The 22,827-nt window shown below is 44.4% G+C and overlaps 1 protein-coding gene across 15 annotated transcripts in view; it reads right to left on the minus strand.

The window, feature by feature from the left end:
• ZBTB20 (zinc finger and BTB domain containing 20) overlaps window positions 1-22,827 on the minus strand; it is a 1,517,062-nt gene that overhangs the window by 497,912 nt on the left and 996,323 nt on the right. Inside the window, exon 1 of one of the 15 annotated variants that reach the window (XM_029578322.1) lies at window positions 10,649-10,764. The exons of the other annotated variants lie outside the window; for them this stretch is intronic. The gene's annotated coding sequence lies outside the window, so the exon portion shown is untranslated. Of the gene's footprint in view, window positions 1-10,648; window positions 10,765-22,827 lie in introns of those variants that run through there. 15 annotated transcript variants of the gene reach the window in all.

Consider the following 22,827-nt stretch of genomic DNA (forward strand, 5'->3'; position numbering starts at 1 on the left):
TGGACCAGTGGTTACAACCGCGGAGAGGTGTTTGTCCCGCAGAACTGCAAAATCACACTTTGATGATGTTTTTAATGCAACAGAGGAGGTGGGGACCTACGCAACTTTCTCATCAACATGTGAAGGAGTCTTCGCCAGCAGAGGCAGGAGTGAATGCCAGTGTTATTTCTTGGCTGGTGCTGGTTGTTGGAGGCACTGTGGACCCCACTGACTGCACTTCGATTCTTCCACTCAACACTGAGCTCCTGGCTGTGGCTGGTGAGTCCATCTTAACCCATCTAAACTCCCTATGGTTACCTTAGATGTCCTGTGGGAACTTACTACTAACTTTGGATCTGCAATTAAGTCTGGCCCCACTTGCAAAACTGACTCTTTAGCTTTCAAATTAGAGTACTCTATTAAGATGCATGAAGAGCTCATTTTTAGAGGCCCGAAACAAAATCCAGGGCTAGAGAATAAAGTTAAAAAATATACAGAGTTTTAACGTTATAGTGACAAAGGATAGTATTTCCCTTTCCAGACGTTCTGAGACACTTGAAAATCAATGCAGACATTTAAATCTTTGGCTGGTTAATTTTCCAAATATGATGAGTGAATTGCCATACGTAACTTTGTAGAAGTATTTTCTTTATATATTTCATGCAGTCTCTATTTCTCTTTGCCGTGAGCGGGATAGGCCCCGCTTGCGGCACCACGTGACTGCTCTTTGGCGCCCCCTATGACTCGGTGCCCTAGGTGACTGCCAAAGTTCGCCTAATGGATGCGCCGGCCCTGCACGTTCCTGTGGATCAAGTTCCTTCTTTTTTTTTTAAATTCTTTATCAATTTTTACATTATAAAAACTAAATTTTGCAAATACAGAAAAAACAGAATGATAAAATTTCCTTCTATCACATTTCCAAACTGAAATAAGTAATTCCAACCTTTCTTAGACCATAAATCAATATAGTATTATTGCTTTGGATCCAAAATTATAGAGAGATAATTATAGGTAACATTATTAAACTGAGATAAATGCATGCACGTCTATCAGCTATTACATTATTACATATTTATGGGAGAAGATGTAATGGGGGTTTTGATTGCAAAAAGGATTTCAATTGCTCGACAGTAAAGAATACATTAACTTCAGCCCCCCCCTCTTTAACATACATTTACAAGGAAATTTTAACATGCAGGTATACCCCAACGAGATTGTTTCCTGGCGCAAAGCTAAAAAGCCCCTGCACCTTACTTGTGTTATCGAGGAGAGATCTGGAAAAAGTTTTACATTTTCATTGAGAAAAGAGGTTGGGTACTTCCTGAAATAGCTTTTCATAATTATTTGAACATCTGCCAAGGATGTCAAAGAAACCAGAAAAGTGGCTCTATCTAATACCTCTAATGTTGAACTTTCTAATATTTCAGTCAAATTATCTTGAAGGTTAATTCTATTAGATGTTGAAGCAACTTTAGGCAAGAAATAACAACATTTATTTATTGCAAGGAAATTTTCTTCTTCAAAGCCAAGGACCTCTTGCATGAATCTTTTCAAGGTAACATAGGGAATTTCACCCAACACACGTGGAAAATTAAGGATCCTAATATTTAAGTGTCTAGAAGCATTTTCAAGAGATTCCACTCTTCTGGCTAAGAATTCTTTATCTTTAACAACTGCCGCTTTAAATTTTAAGTTCTCTCGCTCCTTCTCCTCCAAAGTCACAACTTTCATAGAAATTTGATCAATTTTCCTTTAAACATCATATGAATTGTGGGTACTTTGGGAAGCCAAACTCTCCACTTTCACGCTCAAATTATTCACCGTAGTAGCTACCCCCACCATCAGGTCCCATAATGCAGCCATTGTGACGACCTCAGGTCGTTCAGGAATCTTTAGGGGCTTAAATTCTGGGGTAGTCTCTTGTGGTAGTTGCAGGCTTCAACTACCAGGACTTACCCCAGCTGCCCCTTCTCCAAGTCTGAGTCTTGTTGTTTCTGCGCTGATCATCTCACCCAAGGCGACCGCAATCACTGGTAATGCCTGAGAGGCTGCGGTCAGAGTTGGAATCACTGCAGGCAACCCGGAAGAGGTTCCTCCATTCAGCACGTCGGGTTGGAACAACAACCCTGTTCCTTGCGTTGGGGCTGGTCTTAGATCTGGGCTCAGCGTAGTCTCCTCCGGTGCTGAAACTTCTCTCTCTGTTCCCTGCACCAAGGGCTCCTCGACTCCTGGAATTTCTAAAGCTGATGAGGTAAGGAACCAAATAATTTCCTGCTGCACAGCCGATGATGGTGGTGGTATAGAGGAATATACCCTGATTTTCCCCTTCCTTTTTGGTGGCATTCCGAATAGAAGGAAACAATACATTTCACGCTAGTAGCAGGACACCGCTCCGTTCCTACTCGCGATGTGCCGCCAACTTGGATCGACTGGATCAAGTTCCTTCTATTAATAAGGTTTTCTTTCCATTGTCTCATTCTTCTACGCTACAAGCTCAATCTGGACAGGCTTCCTCAGAGTTTGACAAACCTGTTGGAAAACTCTGGTACAGAGGTCATTGAACATTCTACTCTTATTGTCTTCTGCTACAGAACATGATCTCAATAAGATTATGAGATGGTATTTCAGGAATTTAAACTCTCTTTTTTATGGTCAAGTAATTAGAATATATCCTGATATAGCCAGAATAACTCAGGAACATACAAGGGATTTTCTTGCTTTATGACAGGAGACTATTGCTTTGAGAGCTTCTTTCATGCTTTGTTACCCACGTAAATGTATTGTAAAATATAATAATGACTGCTTTTTTTTTTTTGCTCCTGAACTGTTGAAAACTTTTGTGGAAGCTACAAAGTCTTTGATGGTTTCTGTGGCTCCCAGTCAGGACTAGGCTGGATTAATAACTGGTGCCTCTTCTGTGCTATGCTGATTCTTCTTTAAATCTTGATGTACTAAACTGCTTAATTTACCTGCTTCCTCCTATAATTTTGTTCAGGGTAGTTAGGGATCAACATTAGTTTGTATTTTCTTCTTTTGGTTTCTTTATTGAATTTTTTTCTTCTGATCCCTATGTGCTTTCTAAGTTGTATTTTACTCAGTATGATTTCTAAAAACTAATAAAGTATATATAAAAAAAACCTTTCTGCAATTTTTAATTCAAAATTACTTTTTGATGATTTTTAATAGACTGAAAATCATAGAAGTGAATATGTCATATGCAACATTTTGGACACTTTTTCAGTCAGTATTATGCAATACCTCCTTTGGCAGAAATAATTTCAAAACATTTCCTGTAGCCAGCTAAGAGTCCTTCTATTCTTGCTTTTGGAATTTTTCCCCCACTCTTCCTTGCAGAATTCTTCTATCTCAGAAATATTATTAGGTCTCCTTGCATGCACTGCATGTTTGAGATCTCCCCACAGATTTTCAATAATATTCAATCTGGGGGCTGTGAAAGTCATTCCAAAACCTTCATCTTCTTTCCTGAAAGTACTTCATGGTTGATTTTGAGGTATTGTTTCAGATAACTGTCTTGCTGAAATATCAAACCTCTTTTCAGATTCCAATTTTTTGCAGAGTGAGACACATTAGCTTCAACGATATGTTGATATTTAGTTCCACCCACCTGCACAATATTTCTTGTACCACTGGCTGCACCACAACATTTTGGAACATGCTTCCAATATCCCCATATAGTAACATGTAATGACGGCAGAAAAAGACCAAAATGGTCCATCTTTTCTGCCCAGCAAGCTTCCCAAGGTAGTAACTGCTGCTCCGTGCGGATTACCCCCCATGATTCTCTTAGAATTAGCTTTTTTTATTTATTCCCATCCTCTAGCCTTTTAGGGATCCACAGTGTTTATCCCATGCCCCTTTGAAATCCTTCACAGTTTTAGTCTTCACCACTTCCTCCGGAAGGGCATTCCAGGCATCCACCACTCTCTCAGTGAAGAAATATTTCCTGACATTGGTTCTAAATCTTCCTCCCTGGAGTTTCAAATCGTGGAGCCCTGTTAGCTAACCTTCAGAAAGAAGGTCAAAGCATGGCTTTTTAGCCAATGCATCCCCAACAAAGACTTCCTATTCAGCAACCTAGTTACCATAAAACTTTTCCTATTTCTACAGCAACAACAAAAGCATCTAACTATGAATCTGACTTTAGAACATAAAAACATAAGATGCTGCCATACTGGGAGAGACTGAGGGTCCATCAAGCCCAGCATCCTGTTTCCAATAGTGGCCAATCCAGGTTACAAGTACACGGCAAGAACCCAAACATTAAATAGATCCCATACTACTACCGTCAATAATAGCAGTGGCTATTCCCTAGGGGGGGGTCAATTTTAAAAGGCGTGCGCGCAGTTCCTGGCGTGCGCACATGGACGCACCAATTTTATAACATGCATGCATCGGCATGCGCATGTTATAAAATATGGGCCCCACGTGCACATGCGCGCTAGAGTTTCATGTCCATGTTCTCCTACAGGAACTTATCCAAACTTTTTTTTAAACCCAGCTACACTAACTGCCCCACTCACATCCTCTGACAAGGCTTAGATGTGTGTTGAGTGAAAAATAATTTTCTCTAATTTGTTTTAAATGTACTACTTGCTAACCTCATGCAACACCCTTGTGATGATTTAGGTGTGTGTGTATTGGTATCTGTGCAAAAAGGCAGCATTTAAGCAAAACGCAGCAACAGCTTGAAGCTGGGGTGAGAAATGTTTACACTACCAGGAATACAAATCCCAGGATTCCAGTCACCTAGTTAAAGAGAGGTGGTGCAAGAAAAGAAGTGAATCAGAGGGAGGTGCCTTCAGCTCTCTAATAGGCTGCTAGTTCCGATAAAAGGAACCAGAGGGGAACAGAGACAAGAGCTGGCTGGAGGAGATGGAGACAGCAGCTTGGCGAGGAGACAGTTGAGGGGGGATATGATGGAGGTGTTTGAGATCACGAGAGGTCTAGTACGGGTAAATGTGAATCATATATTTAAAACATTTAAACATTTAAAACATTCGAAACTAATGGGAGAAGGTTCTTTTTCACTCAACGCACAGTTGGACTCTCGAATTTGGTGCCAGGGGATGTGGTTGGTGCAGTTGGTGTAGCTGGGATTGAAGGGGGTTTGGAGAAGTTCATGGAGGGGTCCGTTACCTGCTGTTAATCAAGTTGACTTGGAGGGTATCCACTGTTATTACTAGCATCAGTAGCATGGACTAGACTTAGTTTTTAGGTACTTGCCAGGTACTTATAGCCTGGATTGGCCACTGTTGGAAACAGGATGCTGAGCTTGATGGACCCTTGGTCTGACCCAGTATGGTATGTTCTTAAGTTCTTACAAACAATCGGGCCGATACAGTAAGGTGCGGTAGAAGGAGGTGCGTTAGTGCCTGGCGCACCCACGTTTGCCGCACACACGGTTCGGATCACCTACCGCTCGATACTGTATTTAAATGGCATGCAAATGCAAGCCATGTCCAACGCGCGTCCATGAAGCGCAATCCATTTTACTGTATAGGCGCTATACAGTGCCTACCCAGTATCCTGGGTGCACTGGTACCTGTCATTTCAAATGACGTTTGAAATGACAGGTTCTCCTACAGACCCCGCTGCCTTGAGCGCCTGGTGCCAGCAAGCCCCAGCAACCGGCGAGCGGAAGCAGGGAGTGCAACAAAGCACCCTCCTTCGGACGGACAAAAGAGACGAAATTTCACAGACCCAAACCAACGCAATCCAAGCCCCAGCAGAGAGAGACAAAATTTAGCCGCCCAGTCCCAAACCAACCCAATCCACAGAAAAAAAAATGCTTCTCGCACTTAGCCGCCCAGTCCCAAACCAAACCAACCTAATCCAAGCCCCAGCAGAGAGAGACGAAATTTCACAGTCCCAAACTTCCCCTCAGCTCCCGCTCACCTGCCCTGGCCACGGCCATGCAAGCACCCAGCAGCAGCAGTAGAAGGGCGGCGAGAGAGAGTGGCTTCAGCAGCCCCGCCAGAGAAGGTGAATACGTGCACCCCTGTACGTCCAATATGGGCGCTCAAGGCAGCGAAGGCGCATGCGCACACGCCGTGACCGGCTGAGACTTTCGCTTAAAAAGGTGCTCCATCTTTTCCAAGCGAGCCCTGTGGCCTTTTGGTGTCATCTGGGCACAGCTAGTGTACCGTTGGACCTTGTGAGTGGGCCCCAAGCACAAGACACATATGTCGCGAGGGTCCGTAATGGACATGGTCATTGGGCACTCTAGGCACTTTTGGAACCCGGTTGCCATCTTTTTAGAAAAAATAAGGGCGGCACACGGTTGGTGGCTGTCGGGCACCGAAGAAAGCACCGCCAGGAACCGACCGCAAGGGACGAGGTAAACTTACCGGTGTCAACAGCGGTCGGTGGTCGATGGGGGACCCCTGGATGGGGCAAAATTTTCAAATTTTTGAAAAAACTTCCGTGAGGAAATTTTGTGAGGAATTCTCACAGAGCTCCAGAAATCCACGAGGTCACTTCTGCACGGAAAAAAAGAGACTGAAGGGGGACCCCTGCTGGATGCAGAGTTAGTGGCATGCTGGGCATGCTCAGTGTGCCAGTCAAAATTCTAGAAACTTTGACAAAAGTGTTCCGTGATTGGGCTCCATCCTGATAATGTCACCCACATGTGAGGACTACCATCCTACTTATCCTGGGAGAATAGAAGGGTCGGAGTATTTGATCAACCTTGGAATTATTTTCACCTAAGGCCTAAAGAGTCAATCAACATTTTGGGCCTTATCACATTTTTCAAAAAAGTAATAATGACTCAATTGGAAGGGTATCCAAAAATTTGCACATAGTATATTTACTGTTTTATTACTTCCAATGTTAAACTCAGCAAATAAATAATAATTTTGCATTAAACACTGCAGAAAGCTACTGAGGTCAATATTCAAAACTAAAGATTTAAATGGCTAACAGAGTTAGATAACTTATGAGTTAGATGGATAACTTGTGAGTTATCCATCTAAATGGCTTTGAATAGTGACCTCATTGTGTTTAACTTTGAACAATATTGAGAGTTTGTACCAGCTTGTATTCACTTAGAGATTCAATGAAGCATACAATTAGTTTAAATACATAAAATTTGATTTTCCACACATCCGTGGACCATGGCTGGAATAAGACATGCTGAGGCCCCAAACTATGTCAAGTTTAAAAGGTCCCATAGCTTTACCAAAAATCTGTAAAATTTGAAATGTAGTATTTTTTAAATTTAAAGCTGATCCTTATGTTTTTGATAATCAATGCAGTGGGAACAGGTGACTCCCAACAGATCAAAAAATATGATTTTAATATATATGGTATATATTTGTTTTAATGAACATTTTATTTTGATAGTTATTTTATGCTGCAATTGTACATTGCTTTGAGTGACTTTCTAAATCTGGAAGTTGATTTACAAATGATATTAAATAAATAAAGGCCCAAGCTGTAATGTAGGTAATTTGTGCCTAAATTCAGCACAGTCGCACCAATACAGCCAGTTACAAAATTAATCCCCAAAATGGACAGATTCCTAGAGATATCCAGATATCAAAAGGTCAAGAAATATATATATATATTACATACATACACAGTGGCTTGCAAAAGTATTCAACCCCCTAAAAAGTCAGCAAATTTGTGTGGCTTACAAATGACACACATTATTCTAGATATTATGTTTATTACAAACCAGTATGCTCTTAAAGTAAATTTTCAAAGTCACAATTCATTATTTCTTTTTAATTTTATTTTACAAAAATTCAAACTGAGAAAATTCTGCTTGTATAAATATTCAACCCCTTCAGACTAGTACTTGGTAGAAACACCTTTTGCTGAAATAACAGCTTTAAGTATGTTGGGGTAAGTTTCTACCAGCTTTGCACACTGTTTGGGAGTGATTTTTACCATTCTTCCTGGCAGATTTGTTCCAGGTTATTCAGGTTGGTTTATGGATTGCAATTTTCAAATAGTGCCACAGATTCTCAATTGGATTGAGATCTGGACTTTGAATTGGCCACTGAAGAACATTTGCCTTTTTGTTGTTAACCACTCCTATGTTGCTTTTGCCTTATGCTTGGGATCACTGTCCTTCTGAAAGGTGAACTTTCTCCCAAGTTTTAGTTTACCAGACTAAAGGTTGACTTGCAGTATTTCTCTGTATGTTGCACCATCCATCCAGTTTTAATTAAGATGCCCAGTTCCCGCTGAGGAACAGCATCCCCACAACATGATACTGCCACCCCCATACTTTACTGTTGGCATGGTGTTTGCTGAAGAATGGACAGTGTTAGGTTTGTGCCACAAACAGAGTTTAGAATTTTGGCAAAAAAGCTCCAGTTATGTCTCATCTGACTATAAAACCTTATCCCACATTTTAGCTGGTCATTCTGATGTTTTCTAGCAAACTCTGGACATGCTTTGCGTATTTTCTTCAGTAATGGCTTCTTTCTAGCCACCCTCCCATGAAGGCCAGTTGTACACAGAGCTCACGATATGGTTGACTGGTGCACCTCCACGCCAGTCTCAGCCACTAAACGCTGTAGCTCTTTAAAAGTGATTGTTGGCCTGCAGCTTCCATTTCCTCACAATTAATCCAACAGTGCTTGCTGGAATATTTTGTAGCCTTTTCCTATCTTGTGTATGTCTATAACTATCTTTAATTTCTTTAGAATGCTCTTTGGTCTTCATTTTCACAGCCTTTCTTCAGATTCACAGTCTGACCAAAAGTACTGGAATTAGGGGGGTCTTTTATCCAGAAAAGCTGACCTTTTTTAACGAGTCAAAGGTAGAGGCTAATTATAAGCCAATTGTTATGCCAATGTCTTTCATAGCACAGGGGTTGAATTCTTATGCAAGCAGCTTTTTTCAGTTTTTAATTTTATTTTACAAAAAAATAAAGAGAAATAATGAATTGTGACTTTGAAAATTTACTTTAAGGGCATACTGGTTTGCAATAAACATACTGTCTGGAACAATCTGAGCAAGTGTCATTTGTAATACACACAAATTTGACATTTTTTAGGGGGTTGAATATTTTTGCAAGCCACTGTATTTAATCAAATTTTAGAATCAAGCAAAAGTTTAATAGGTTCATTTGAGCAGAGTTAAGGATTATTTCTGCACTAATACCACAGGAGTTAAACCTCACTATTTTATGCTAAAGGAGAGCCTTTTTGGTTAGCAAGGTTGAAGGGTAGTGAAAAATTTCACTGCAAAATTATAGAGTACCAACAGAAACAAAATGTGTATGATGTTTATACTCTTATTCTCATATACATTTAAGGAAATGAGGTTTATTAATTTCTTAGGTAATGAAAAAACATCTCTGCAGTCATTACCAGCATATTTAAATTAAATTCAATGTCATACCTGCAATACTTGCTACGGTACATACTAGATAGTTAATGTAGGCAATACTAGAAAAAATACAGAGAAGATTTTTTAAGGACTTCTTAAAACATTAGCAATATATGTTTTTCAAATACAGATTTTAATAGGTTGGAATGTCAAGATTTTGAAGTGAGCTATAGTAAAAATGCAATTTCTGCAAAAATACTATGGTAGCATGCAATTCTCATTTGCAGCTCTCATCACTATTAGCACTACCTGCACAACAGTCCTTTTAGTAATTCTAAAAAGCTGGCAACTTTAAACATATTAACTTTATAAAGGCATTATCTGCATCCAACTACATTGTTGGCTTTTTTTGTAATTAACTTTACTATAATCATCATAGCATATTAATTTCTACCTCTTGCTATGGACCTTTATATAGTTTAGAGTCAAAATTGTTACCTCCTCTTCCAGCTCAAAAGAGGCAGCAAGCATCCTTTTGTAGTGTTTTAACTACAAAGCATGTCGGTATCCTGTTGGTGTGACAGGTACTGTGTAATTCCGAATAAGCATAATTGCTGTTTTACTGCAGCATTTTTTTGCCTGGGATTCTTGGCCAGATTTAGCTGTATACAGGCAGATCTGCTAAGAATCGGGTATGGCTGCCTCAGACACACAGGCCTCTCCACATGTTTAACCATTCTTCATAATGCGTAGTAAAGCCAGCAAGTACCGGTGGCAAAAACTGAAAGCAACCCAGAAAAAGGGAAAGGACAGCCACGGAAAATAAGCCTAAAAGGAAAAGAAAAAGGGGAACCTGACTACCATCTGCCACTGCCAACTGCGACCTTTCGATTAACATTTTGTATTGCTTTACTTCCCCCTGTAGATTCTGTTTTCTTTTCTGCTTGGCTGGACAATCAGCGGAATGCAAATGCTTGGAACATGGAGACACGTTAAACGCTGCCAGTTTAAAAAAAAACAAAAAAAAAAACTTCAAGTGATGGATTAACTTTGTTTTCGTTTCTTTAATCCCATCCCCTGTATCGGCACCTTGTTTGGGCTGCCAATGCCAACACCCAGTGGCAGCAACAGAGAAGACTCCAAACCACAGACTAGCCATGGAGTCTCATTTTCAGTACCCTAGCACCTAGTGATCAAATGTGCCATTTCAGCTGTGCACTGCTTCTGAATCTCTCCCTTCAAATCGGTTTTATTTTTGTTTCGTTTCTCCCACCACCACCCCGCATTCCTGTTTTCCCTTTGGGCTTTCAGAGCACCATTAGGGCATCCTTAACACCTCAAGAGCTGGAACCTCACCACTCACCGCGGCTGCGGTTCCTCATCCAACCGATGATGACGATGAGAATCAAACTCACCGTCTCTCGAGAGTGTTTAAAGGCTGAGTCTGCTAGCTTTTGTGCTCTAGCTCACAAGTACATTTTTTTTTTTTTTTTTTTTAGTTCACTGTGTTCCAGAGTTTAGAGTCAGGGAGGGGAGGAGGAGGAGGAAAATCACTGGAGCCTCTTACGATTCAACTTCCACTAACCGAAAGGAAATGTCTTATTAAATAAACAACAGCAAGACAAATAAAAAAAAAAAAAAAGGCCATCCCATCCTGCCAAAAGAATGTGTTGTATCTCCCGATGGAAAAAACTTTACATACTAAAAAGCAGTGTCCACTTTCATCTTCTGAAACTACTTCCATTATAAAATAACTATATTGAATTTTAAGGCAATCTCTATTGCCCAGCAGACAACCTATTTGTATTACAATAACAGGATTTCTTGTAATCACTTGGCAATGCTGTGCTACGTCTATTCATCCTAATGCTAGAAAGACAACGTTAAAGGAAGAAAGTTTTAAGGGGTAGAAAGGTCAGTAGGGAAGCACAAAGAGATAAACAGGTCTAATACCCTTACTACTACTTATGCAGCATGGCTTAAAAATTAGTTAGCAATTAAAAAACCCAAAATTACTTTGCTCATGAGAAAAATAGCCAGAGCTGCCAAATGATCTAGCTAAAGGAGGGAGATTTTCTAATGTATTTGGTCTCTGTGGCGTAAATCTCCAACAGTAGAAACAGAGACTACAAATACCACAATGCATTCAGATGGAAGTAAAAAATCCAGGATTGGCCAAAAGTCTCCCTCCAAGAACAAGGTCGCATTAAAACACTGAACGGTTTGAAAGCTTTTCCTCAGCTGCTCCCAGCTAAATATGGGTATTTCTAGAGACGTGCATTTTAACAAAATGAGAAAGTCAGTGAAAAGTTATTTCATTTTCATTCCTTTTCTTTTTTGTTTGCTTTGTTGTTTCATATCTAACAAACAAAACAACTGATATCAAATGAAACAAATTAAAAAAAAAAAAGACAAAATGCTGTACTGGCATCACCCTTAAACACCACAAACATAAATACAGCATAAACACTTCAAGAGTGTAGAAGGTTAGTAAATGTAAACATTACTACAAGGAAAGGGGCACACTTCATTATATGTAAAAATGTAAGACATTTCTTTCTTTATCAGAAGATTTATATTCCATATCTTCCAAAAATGTTTGTTCCATGTAGAACGAACAGTCATAAAAATTGGTTCATATAAACAAAAAGCAAAAATAAAAACAAATTCTTCAAAACTCACATTTGTCTCTTTTTTTTCCAGTTTAGCAACATAAAATACTTTTGTACAAAACAGAAAGGCAGCATAGGGAAAAATACCCTAAGAGATACAATCCGAAGTAACAGGCAAGATGATTTTTTATGGGTCATCAACACAGTTACATTACACAACTATCACTGTAGTTCAACAGGTAAAATGCACAGGCCAGCCTGGTAGTTCAGTGGCTGTGCTGCCCACTGCCATGCAGAGGACCTAGTGAGTCATAGCTGGGGGATGATCCATTCACAGGACCTGAGAAGACATGCATGGAGGGAGAGATCGCTCGCGGCACCCCGCTGGACCACCAGGGACTTTTAGTAAGTCTTGGGGAGGGATCGGGATGGTGGTGGTGGTGGTGGGGTGGGGTTATAAGAAAGTAAATGTGAAGGGTTGGTGTAGGTTTTTTTTTTCTGATTCGTGTTTTTTTTTAATTCGTTTTTCAGGTTTCGGGTTCGGGTTCCAGTTTAGTTTTTGGCGAAAACCGATCTGTGGGAAAACTTGTTTTCCCACTAAGCGCCCGAACTGAAACCCGACCCAGAAAAACGAAGCTCATCTCTACTATGCAGAGGCTCTTTAAAATTATCAGTTTCCAACTTTGTAAATCTGGCTCCATAATAAAACATACACTCATACTGAGATGGTATGTGGGGAATTTTGAACTCTTGGCCCAGGAGGTATGGGGTTAAAGCTCTAATGGAGAACTACCCAGTTTATGAGAACTGAGAAAGCAACTACTTCTGTTGGTCTTAGGTATTCATAGGTGGAGCTATGCCAAATCTGGTAGTCATTGGCTAGCAAGTCGTTCCACCCTGTCTGCGCAGTTGCTTTTATGCGCTAGCCAGCAGGGAGTTCCATCATCCTTTCTAGGAGGACAGAGTCTGAGCCGGGTCATGCTGAAATTGCAGGACTATGCTGGATCTTCCCCCCTTGCCTATCCAGTAAGAGAATCTACACTACTGGACTACCTTGCTGTTTTCTGCAGCCTGTAAGTCAGGAAACCTATGTTATGTTTTGAACCTTTGCTGATTTTCATTAAACTTTACTGGAAGGCATGACTGTTGCTTGGTATTTAAACCAGACTCTGGTAGATGGCAGCTGCAAGGCGGATGCCGTTCCTTCACAGTTGGCACCAGTGATCTGCATGAAGTACAAAGCAGAACTACTGATCAGTCCTTGAGGCTGTTCTAGTAGGTTATTTTTTTTTTTTTATATTTTACAAATCTTCAGAGCTCATGGGATTTTTATTTTTTTTTTTTAAATCTTCAGAGCCCATGGGATCTTCTGCTGCTGTGTTCCTTTTCCCTCCTGAGACCAGTTAAAAAAACAAAACAAAACAAAAAAAACAACTGAATGAGAAGGATCATCATAGGAGGTAATAGTGGATTAGAAAGTGCTATGATACAAATTCTGGTTTGAAGATGGCCTCAATCTTCCTACTCATGACTGCTAGGGAGTGCTAGAATTATAGGGGCGGATTTTCAGAGCCCTGCTCGCCTAAATCCGCCCAAAACCGGGCGGATTTAGGCGAGCAGGGCCCTGAGCGCCAGGAAGCCTATTTTACATAGGCCTACCGGCGCGCGCAGAACCCCGGGACTCGCGTAAGTCCCGGGGTTCTCCGAGGGGGGCGTGTCGGGGGCGTGTCGGGGCGGGCCCGGTCGTCGCGGCGTTTCGGGGGCGTGTCGGCAGCATTTTGGGGGTGGGTACGGGGGCGTGACTACGGCCCGGGGCGGTCCGGGGGCATGGCCGCACCCTCCGTACCCGCCCCCAGGTCGCTGCCCGGCGCGCAGGAGGCCCGCTCGCGCGCGGGGATTTACTCCTCCCTCCGGGAGGCGTAAATCCCCGGAGAAAGGTAAGGGGGAGGTGTAGACAGGGCCGGGCGGGTGGGTTAGGTAGAGGAAGGGAGGGGAAGGTGAGGGGAGGGCGTTAGAGGATTCCCTCCAAGGCCGCTCCGATTTCGGAGCGGCCTACCCCCGTTCCGGGGGTAGGCTGCGCGGCTCGGCGCGCGCCGGCTATACAAAATCCATAGCCTTGCGCGCGCCGATCCAGGTTTTTAGCAGATACGCGCGGCTCCGAAAAAGAGCAGAGTTGCTTGCCTCTAACAGGTATACTCCTAGGACAGCAGGATATTAGTCCTCACACATGGGTGACATCATCAGATGGAGCCCGACATGGAAACTTTGACAGATACACTGAACATGCCCAGCATGCCACTATCCATGCGTCCATGCGGGGTCCCTCTTCAGTCTCGTAATATAGAATTATGAAAAAAATAAAATAAATTGAACAGAAACCCAACTCCACGGGGTGGCGGGCGGGTTTCCTGAGGACTAACATCCTGCTGTCCTAGAACACCTGTTACAGGCAAGCAAGTCTGCTTTCTCCTAGGACAAGCAGTATAGTAGTCCTCACACATGGGTGAATCCCTAGCTACAAGCTGTTCCTGAAGGCAAAATGACCAAAAACCACCTAATACATGTCAACAGTGGTGATGTTGATAAAGAGAGACAGCCTGAACCCAAAAAATGAGTGCAAGGCTGGACGAGTTGGATTTTACAGCTGTAAGATTCCGAAGGACAGACTGGCTTAAGTTGTTGTAGCTTCAGCCATCCCTGATCAGACAGGGAGGTGAAGGTATGGAGAGAGTTCCATGTCGCCGCCTTGTAGATCTCATTCATGGGGACTGCTTGCAAGTGGGCCACCAAAATTGCCATGGCCTGACAGAATGAGCATTGACATGGCCCCCAAGCTGCAATCCTGCTTGTGAATAGTAGAAAGAAATGCAATTTGCTAGCCAGTGGGACAAGGTCTGCTCAGCCACTGCAACCCCCAATCTGTTTTTGCCAGAAGATGTGAAGAGAGTTACATGGATTGCCTGTGGCTTGCTGTCCTTTCCAGGTAGAATGTCAAAACCCTTTTGCAATCCAGGCTATGAAGAGCCTTTTTGCCCTGGTGCGAATGAGGCTTGGGAAAAAAGGTGGACAGGATGAGTGACTGGTTCAGATGGAAAATCAGTCACCACCTTTGACAGGAATTTAGGTTGTGTGTGCAGCACCACCCTATCCTGAAAGACCTTTGTGTAAGGCGGGTACGACACCAAAGCCTGAAGTTTGCTGACTCTGTGTGCCGAAGTGACCATTACCAAGAAGATGACCTTCCAGGTCAGGTACTTCGGGTCTCAGGAACACAAAAGATTTAAAAGGGAGCCTTCATAAGCTGGGTCAGGACCACGTGGAGGTCCCACGACACAGCAGGGGGCCTCAGGGGAGGCTTTAGCTGAAGCAGACCCTACATGAAACGACCAATGATAGGCTTCACTGAGATGGGTGAGCCATCTACCCCTTGGTGGTAAGCCTCAATAGCACTTAGATGAACTTTGACGGAGTTGGTCTTTAAGCCAGCCTCCAAGAAATGCAGGAGGTAATCCAGAAGCTTTGCTGTGGAGCAAGAGAACGGATTCAAGCCGTGACGCTCACACCACACGGAGAATCTCCTCCAATTCAGACTTCCTAGTGGAAGGCTTCCTGGACTCCACCAGGACACGAGATACACAATCCGAGCAGACCAGGGACTGCAGGGTCACTCTCTCAACATCCAAGCTGTGAGGGATAAGACCTGGAGGTTGGGATGGCGCATCCTGCCCTAATCCTGCGTGATGAGGTATGGGGAGGACCCCAGACTGATCGGATCTCACAGAGAGGTCCTGTAGAAGCGGGAACCAGATCTGCCGCAGCTAGAATGGAGCAATGAGGATCATGGTTCCCCGGTCCTGTTGGAGCTTCAGGAGAGTCTTCAACACTAGTGGGAGTGTAGGATATGCATACAGGAGGCCCCTGCCCTAATGATGGGCAAAGGCATTCAATGCCAGCTTGCTGTCCTCCCGGAACAGAGAGCAGAACTGACACACCTTCTTGTTCCAGGGGGAAGCAAATAAATCCAAGTCCGGTGTTCCCCAGTGACGGAAGATCTAATTGGCAATCTTCTACTTCATGGACCACTCTTGCAGGCGAAAGGAGTGACTCATGTCGTCTGCCATCACATTTTCCGTACCCGGCAAATACATTATTCAGAGAAGGATGCCTTCTGTGCCTCCCTGCTTGTTAAGGTACCACATCACCACCTGATTGTCTGTCTTGATGAGGACCACCCGGCCAGCTAGGCGATCCCAGAATGCCCAAAGTGCATACTGGATTGCTCGGAGCTCCAGGAAGTTTATCTGACACTGCTGCTCCTGCATCGACCATCGGCCCTGAGTACGAAGACCTTCCACATGGGCCCCCAAGCCCAGGTGGGCAGCATCCGTGGTGAGTACAACCTGAGAAGAGGAAACCTGAAAAGGTACCTCTACCTCCAAGGGTCTCCCACCACGACAAAGAGTCCCGGAGTGGCAGAGTTACCTGTATGCACACTCAAAGGTCCAGGATGGCCAGATGCCACTGAGACCACAGGGTCCATTGTACTCTGCACATGTGCAGATGAGCAAAGGGAGTGATATGGACTGTCGCAGCCATGTGCCCCAACAGGCGCAGCATGCAGTGCACTGAGACCTGGCAACTCTTAGAGACCGCTCAATCCCAGGGCAAAAACGCACACGCCTGAACCGTGTCAAACCTGACACCAATAAAGTCCAGCAGCGGTGACAGGACCAGCTGAGACTTTGGGTAGTTGACCAGAAATCCTAAGGCCTCCAATACCCAAATGGTGTAATACAGGGATCAAAGTGCTCACTATCTGGTGGGGCTCTTGATAAGCCAGTCATCCAGGTAGGGAAACACTTGTACTCACATCCTCCTCAGGTATGCTCCTACCACTGCAAAGCACTTTGTAAAGACGTGAGGAGTGAGGTTATCAAATTTGCGGATGATACAAAATTATTCAGAGTAGTTAAATCACAAGCAGATTGTGATACATTACAGGAGGACCTTGCAAGACTGGAAGATTGGGCATCCAAATGGCAGACGAAATTTAATGTGGACAAGTGCAAGGTGTTGCATATAGGGAAAAATAACCCTTGCTGTAGTTACATGATGTTAGGTTCCATATTAGGAGCTACCACCCAGGAAAAAGATCTAGGCATCAAAGTGGATAATACTTTAAAATCGTCGGCTCAGTGTGCTGCAGCAGTCAAAAAAGCAAACAGAATGTTAGGAATTATTAGGAAGGGAATGGTTAATAAAACGGAAAATATCATAATGCCTCTATATCGCTCCATGGTGAGACCGCACCTGGAATACTGTGTACAATTCTGGTCGCCGCATCTCAAAAAAGATATAGTTGCGATGGAGAAAGTACAGAGAAGGGCATCCAAAATGATAAAGGGGATGGAACAGCTCCCCTATGAGGAAAGGCTGAAGAGGTTAGGGCTGTTCAGCTTGGAGAAGAGACGGCTGAGGGGGGATATGATAGAGGTCTTTAAGATCATGAGAGGTCTTGATCGGGTAGATGTGAATCGGTTATTTACACTTTCGAATAATAGAAGGACTAGGGGGCATTCCATGAAGTTAGCAAGTAGCACATTTAAGACTAATTGGAGAAAATTCTTTTTCACTCAACGCACATTAAAGCTCTGGAATTTGTTGCCAGAGGATGTGGTTAGTGCAGTTAGTGTAGCTGGGTTCAAAAAAGGTTTGGATAAGTTCTTGGAGGAGAAGTCCATTAACGGCTTTTAATCAAATTTACTTAGGGAATAGCATCAGTGGCATGGGATCTTCTTAGTGTTTGGGTAATTGCCAGGTTCTTGTGGCCTGGTTTGGCCTCTGTTGGAAACAGGATGCTGGGCTTGATGGACCCTTGGTCTGACCCAGCATGGCAATTTCTTATGTTCTTATGTTCAAAGGGCAACACCCGGTACTGAAAATGGTTCTTGCCCACCACAAAGCGAAGATATTTCTGGTGGGCCCTGGAAATCTTGATGTGGATGTAGGCATCCTTTAGGTCAAGGAAGCAAAGCCAGTCCCCTCTCTGCAGGAAAGGAATCAAGGCACCCAATGAAACCATCATGAACTTTACCTGTATTAGGAACTTGTTCAAAGCCCTCAAGTCCAAAATAGGAAGGAAGCCCCCTGTTCTCTTAGGAATCAGGAAATATCTGGAGTAGAAGCCGCTGCCCCATTGCTGCAGAGGGATGGGTTCGACTGCCCTGGCCATTAAGAGGCCAGAGAGCTCTGCCAAAAGTAAGTCCTGATTCACCGAGAGGTTCCATGAGGGACTCAGGCGATGGTCTGGAGGGACATCTTGGAAATTTAGCCTGTACCCCTGACGAATGATGGAGAGGACCATCGGTCCAAGGTGATGGCTGGCCACTGGCTTGCAAAGAACCATAGCCAGCCTCCCACTGGGTGGTCCGTCGGTGAAGGCACGGGTGGCTGGCTTACACTCCCTTGCAGCCAGTCAAAACCCCGTGGCAGGGCTTTGCTGGAGGGCCAGTTGTGTCCTAGGGGTATAGGGTTGCTTCAGGCAAGAGTTAGGCCCAGCCTGCTGTGATCTTGCCAGGTCACTGGAGGGTAATATTTCCTTGGGCAGTAAACAGGGCATCTAGGCCCCTGTTGTGAGGACTTCTTGCCCGAGAACTGTTGGTCTGAGGTGCTGGCTGAAAGGTGCTGGAGGGTCTCATGATGATCCTTCAGTTGCACCGCTGTCTCCTTGATCTTATCACCAACAAGATTCTCCCCAGTAGAAGGCAAGTCCACAGAGTGCTTCTGTACCTCTGGGCGTAGGTCAGAGGCACGCAGCCAAGCCATTCGATGAGCACCAATGCCCGCTGCGGCCACCTGCGCCATCATCTTGAAGACATCATAGGTGGAGCGGACTTCATGTTAGTCACACTCTAACCCCGTTGGATGACTTTCAGGAAGTCCTCCTGAAGTTGCTGAGGGAGGTGCTCCACCAGATCTTGCTGGCCCATATATATGTGGTAACAAGCAATACAGGCTGCCAGCATGGAGCCCTGGAAAACTTTCTGTCTCAGAGCATCGAGAGCTCTGTGCTCACGGCCTGGAACTGCCGAAGCATAGGTACAATACCTCTTCGCCTTCTTGAAGGCGGATTCTACCACCACAAACTGGTGGAGAAGTTGACACTTTTCAAACCCCATGGTAGGCTGAACCAGGTACACTGCATCAGTTTTCCAGTTCAGCTGGGGTACGGAGATGGGTCATTCCCAGAGCCAGACAAACAAGTCCTTGAAGATGTTATGGACCGGGATAGCAACCACCTCCTTAGGCGCATCCACAAATTGTAAGACCTCCAACATTTTGTGTCTAGAGTCCTACTCCGTCAGGAGCTGGAAAGGAATGGACTCTGCCGTTGCTTGGTCAAAGCCTGCAAAGGTGAAGTCCATGGGAGGAGATTGACGCCTCTCCTCCAGAGGAGACAGCTCAGAGGGCGGGTCCTCAAAGTCCTCCGAAAAGGATATGGACCCTCATCCTCCCATGGGTCATAAGGGGTGTTTTTGTCACTCTGCCCAGAGATACCAGTGGGGGAGCCCAGAACCATGGCCTTGGCACAGCAGGCACCAAGGGCATCCAAGGCACTGCAGACATCGGAAGCCCTAAAGGCATCAATGGGCCAGACAGGCTCGGGCAATGCCGACGGGGGGGGGGGGGGGGGGGTGGTTGGCCTCAGAAGAGGGTCGGCTGACCCGATGGCCCTCCCTCATTCGAGGAATCGGAGACGGGGATGGTCTCCGGAAGAGGCAACATTGGTGCCCTGGGGCATCGGCATGGGCTGCATCTTCAGCTCACTGAGGAGCAGATCCAAACACTCCAACAACGGTACCAGTAGCGACAGAGTGGGCTCTGGTGGCTTGATGCCTTGTAGGGCTCAGCTGACTGCCAAGCGCACCCTGCGCTCCAACTCCTCTTCGAATGCTGATGAAGACAAGACAGCTTGAGGAGGCGGTGGCATGACCAAGTCCCCATTGGAGGCCCGAGGGAAACCATTGTATGGCATTGGAATCAGTGGGGACCACATCGAGCTTTTGGCCTCGATAGAGGGTGATGCTTCCTTGGCACACGGCCGCTTCCGGGGCACCTCGGCAAATGCCAGTGCCTTCCTGAGCTTGGACTTGTAGGAGGAAAATGACCAAAATGAGTGCTTCCTTGACTTCCCACGGTGCTCAGCCCAGTCTTTCTCCAGTGCCAAGGGAGATTGTGATGAACCGGAGCTGGAATGAGAAAAGAGAGAGAGACTAGTCCCCAGCGCCTATCTCGATCTGGGGATCCAGCAGCAGCAAAGATAACCCTGGAATGGTGGCTACTGGTACCTCTTTCCCCAAGGTGTCAATGCCCCCGACACAGAGGCCAAGGGATCGGATTTCCTGGGGCTGAACAACTTTTCCATTTTGTAGAGGCGCATGCAGAGACTCTTTGGAGTCATCTAAGCAAAGAATGCACACCCCATGACGTCATGAGACACCCCCAGGCACAAGATACAGACCTCATCGAGGTCTGTAATGGACATAGTCTGAGGGCAAGGGGGGCATCGGCGAAAGCCTGACAAATTCCATACCAAAAACCAACCGATGAGCGGTCGATGGGCGGTGGCCACTGGTGGACGGCACCTTCGAGAATCGACCGCAAGGAATGCAAGAAGCTTACCACGATGCTCACTAACTGAGGCTGGGAAATGATCGAGGGACCTGGTGTGGAAGAAGAGTGAGAAGAACTCGATCATGTCAGTTTTCCAACAAAAAAAAAAAATGTACCCTCTACATCCGTGAGATGACAGCTCCGTGGAAAAGAAGAGATTGAAGAGGGACCCCACGTGGATGCATGGATATTCTAGAAACTTTGACAAAAGTTTTCCTTGCCGTGATCCATCTGATGTCACCCATGTGTGAGGACTACCATCCTGCTTGTCCTAGGAGAATGAATAGAATGACAGAGGAGGAAAGAGGACCAAGGTTGACATTATGAGGGGAGAGAGAGAGATAAGGAATCAGCCAAGAATGAAAGAAGAAAAGGAGAATAAAGAGGGGTAGAACAATCCATGATTGACCTAGTTAAGAGGAATAAGAAAGGATGGCAGTCTAAGAGAGGACCACATATACATGCCCACAGACTTTCACGCACACCCACATAGACACTCTCACACACACAGGTTGTCACTTACACCCTTCTCTCACACATGCATACAGGCACTCACACACACACATCTTTCACACAAAACTTCTCTCATATGCATTCAGGCTCTCACACACTCATACGCATACATACTCATATACTTGCATACAGGCTCTCATAGAAACCCTCTCTTTCACATATATACATGTAGTCATTCATACCTTCTTACACACACATGCATACAGGATCTCTCACGTGCACACAGGTTCTACCATGCATACTCACTCGTACCCTCTCTCTCACACACACATGAACACAAGCTCTCATTCACATCCTATCTTTCACACACACACACAGGTTGTCTCTCACATACACACCCAGAGGCTCTCTCTTACTCTCTCTCACATACAGTCTCCCACTCACACTCTCTCACACTTACATGCACACAGGCTCTCACTCACAACCTGTCTTTCACACAAATGCGCACACACTCACATGACACAGGCATTCTCTCACACACACAAACTCTCACTCTGTCTTACACACACATGCACGCACTCAGAACGTCCCCTCTCTCTTTCTTGGGCCACGTATGCCGCTCTTCAGGCCCCACTAAGCTGGCTATTGTGGTATGGGCCCTGCTGCTCTTCGGGGCCCCACCGGGCCTTTTTCATGGTCATGACAAGCAGCTCTTTGGGCCACAGGCACTTAGGCACCATATGTTCAGCAAGGTAATGCAGTCGCTGCAGGAGTGTTTTGGGGGGAGGCACTTGCTGCCAGTTATTTTTGCTGCCTGAGGCAGCCACCTCACCCTGTCTCATGATAGATCTACTTCTGTGCTCCAGGATCGCTATTTGTCACACTGAAGTAGGGGTAACTCCCCACAGCTTCCCCTTCCGCTTTACCATAAGAAAATATTGAGAGGAAAATAAAACACTAAGTGAAATAGGAGCTTTACATAGCATGTCATCTGAAGTCGCCACCTTGGGCCCTCTCTAACTTCCAACCTGTAACTTTTTTTGTACCACAACAAACTACTTCCTTTTCTCACTGCAGCTGGAATTTGGAGGTCGCAGATGGCCTTGACCTGCAATTCTAATGGTTATTTTTAAATAGCTTTGGAAATTTTCTTCCTTATGTATTCAGTTTAGATCAGTAAGCATTGTTCAATATTAAATTTTATACATTATGAATAATTCTGGAGTGCATAAAATTATTTTCCTATGGACTATAACTGCATGCAAACATTAGAAAGAAGCGTGTAGGGGTCTTTGAAAATTTTAGAGTCTGAAAAAGGTATCCACTCTCTCAAAAAGGTTGGGAACATACATCTTGTAGTTAATGCAGCTGCTCTCAATACAAGTCATATATAAATAGGACAACTAGAGTAATGTTGTGGTAAATGCTCTAGGAAGAAAGGAGTTCTAGCATCTGAATTGATGCTAAAGAAAGCTGAAGACTGTCAAACCTTCTAAAAGGAACAAAAGATAAGATAGGATATGAGCTTTGGAGACCACTCAAGTCTCTTCTTCAGATACGGAAGGAAGGAAAAAATGTATTCTCATCACAGGTTCCAGCTTAAGAGACTAGAGTAATATCTGACCATCTGGTGGAAGATGATATTAAATGTCTTCTTTAAGTCTGGATAGACTGCTATCAGTGCTGCCACCCACAACAAGGGCTGGGCTGCACTGGACCAAAGGTCATCACATTCAGTTTTAAGCCTAATCTCTCAGCAAGAAAAACAACTTGGATCAGAAGTTCTCACATTTCGGTTACCTGC

This window comes from Rhinatrema bivittatum, chromosome 15 (assembly GCF_901001135.1).
Source record: "Rhinatrema bivittatum chromosome 15, aRhiBiv1.1, whole genome shotgun sequence".
Lineage (NCBI taxonomy): Eukaryota > Metazoa > Chordata > Amphibia > Gymnophiona > Rhinatrematidae > Rhinatrema > Rhinatrema bivittatum.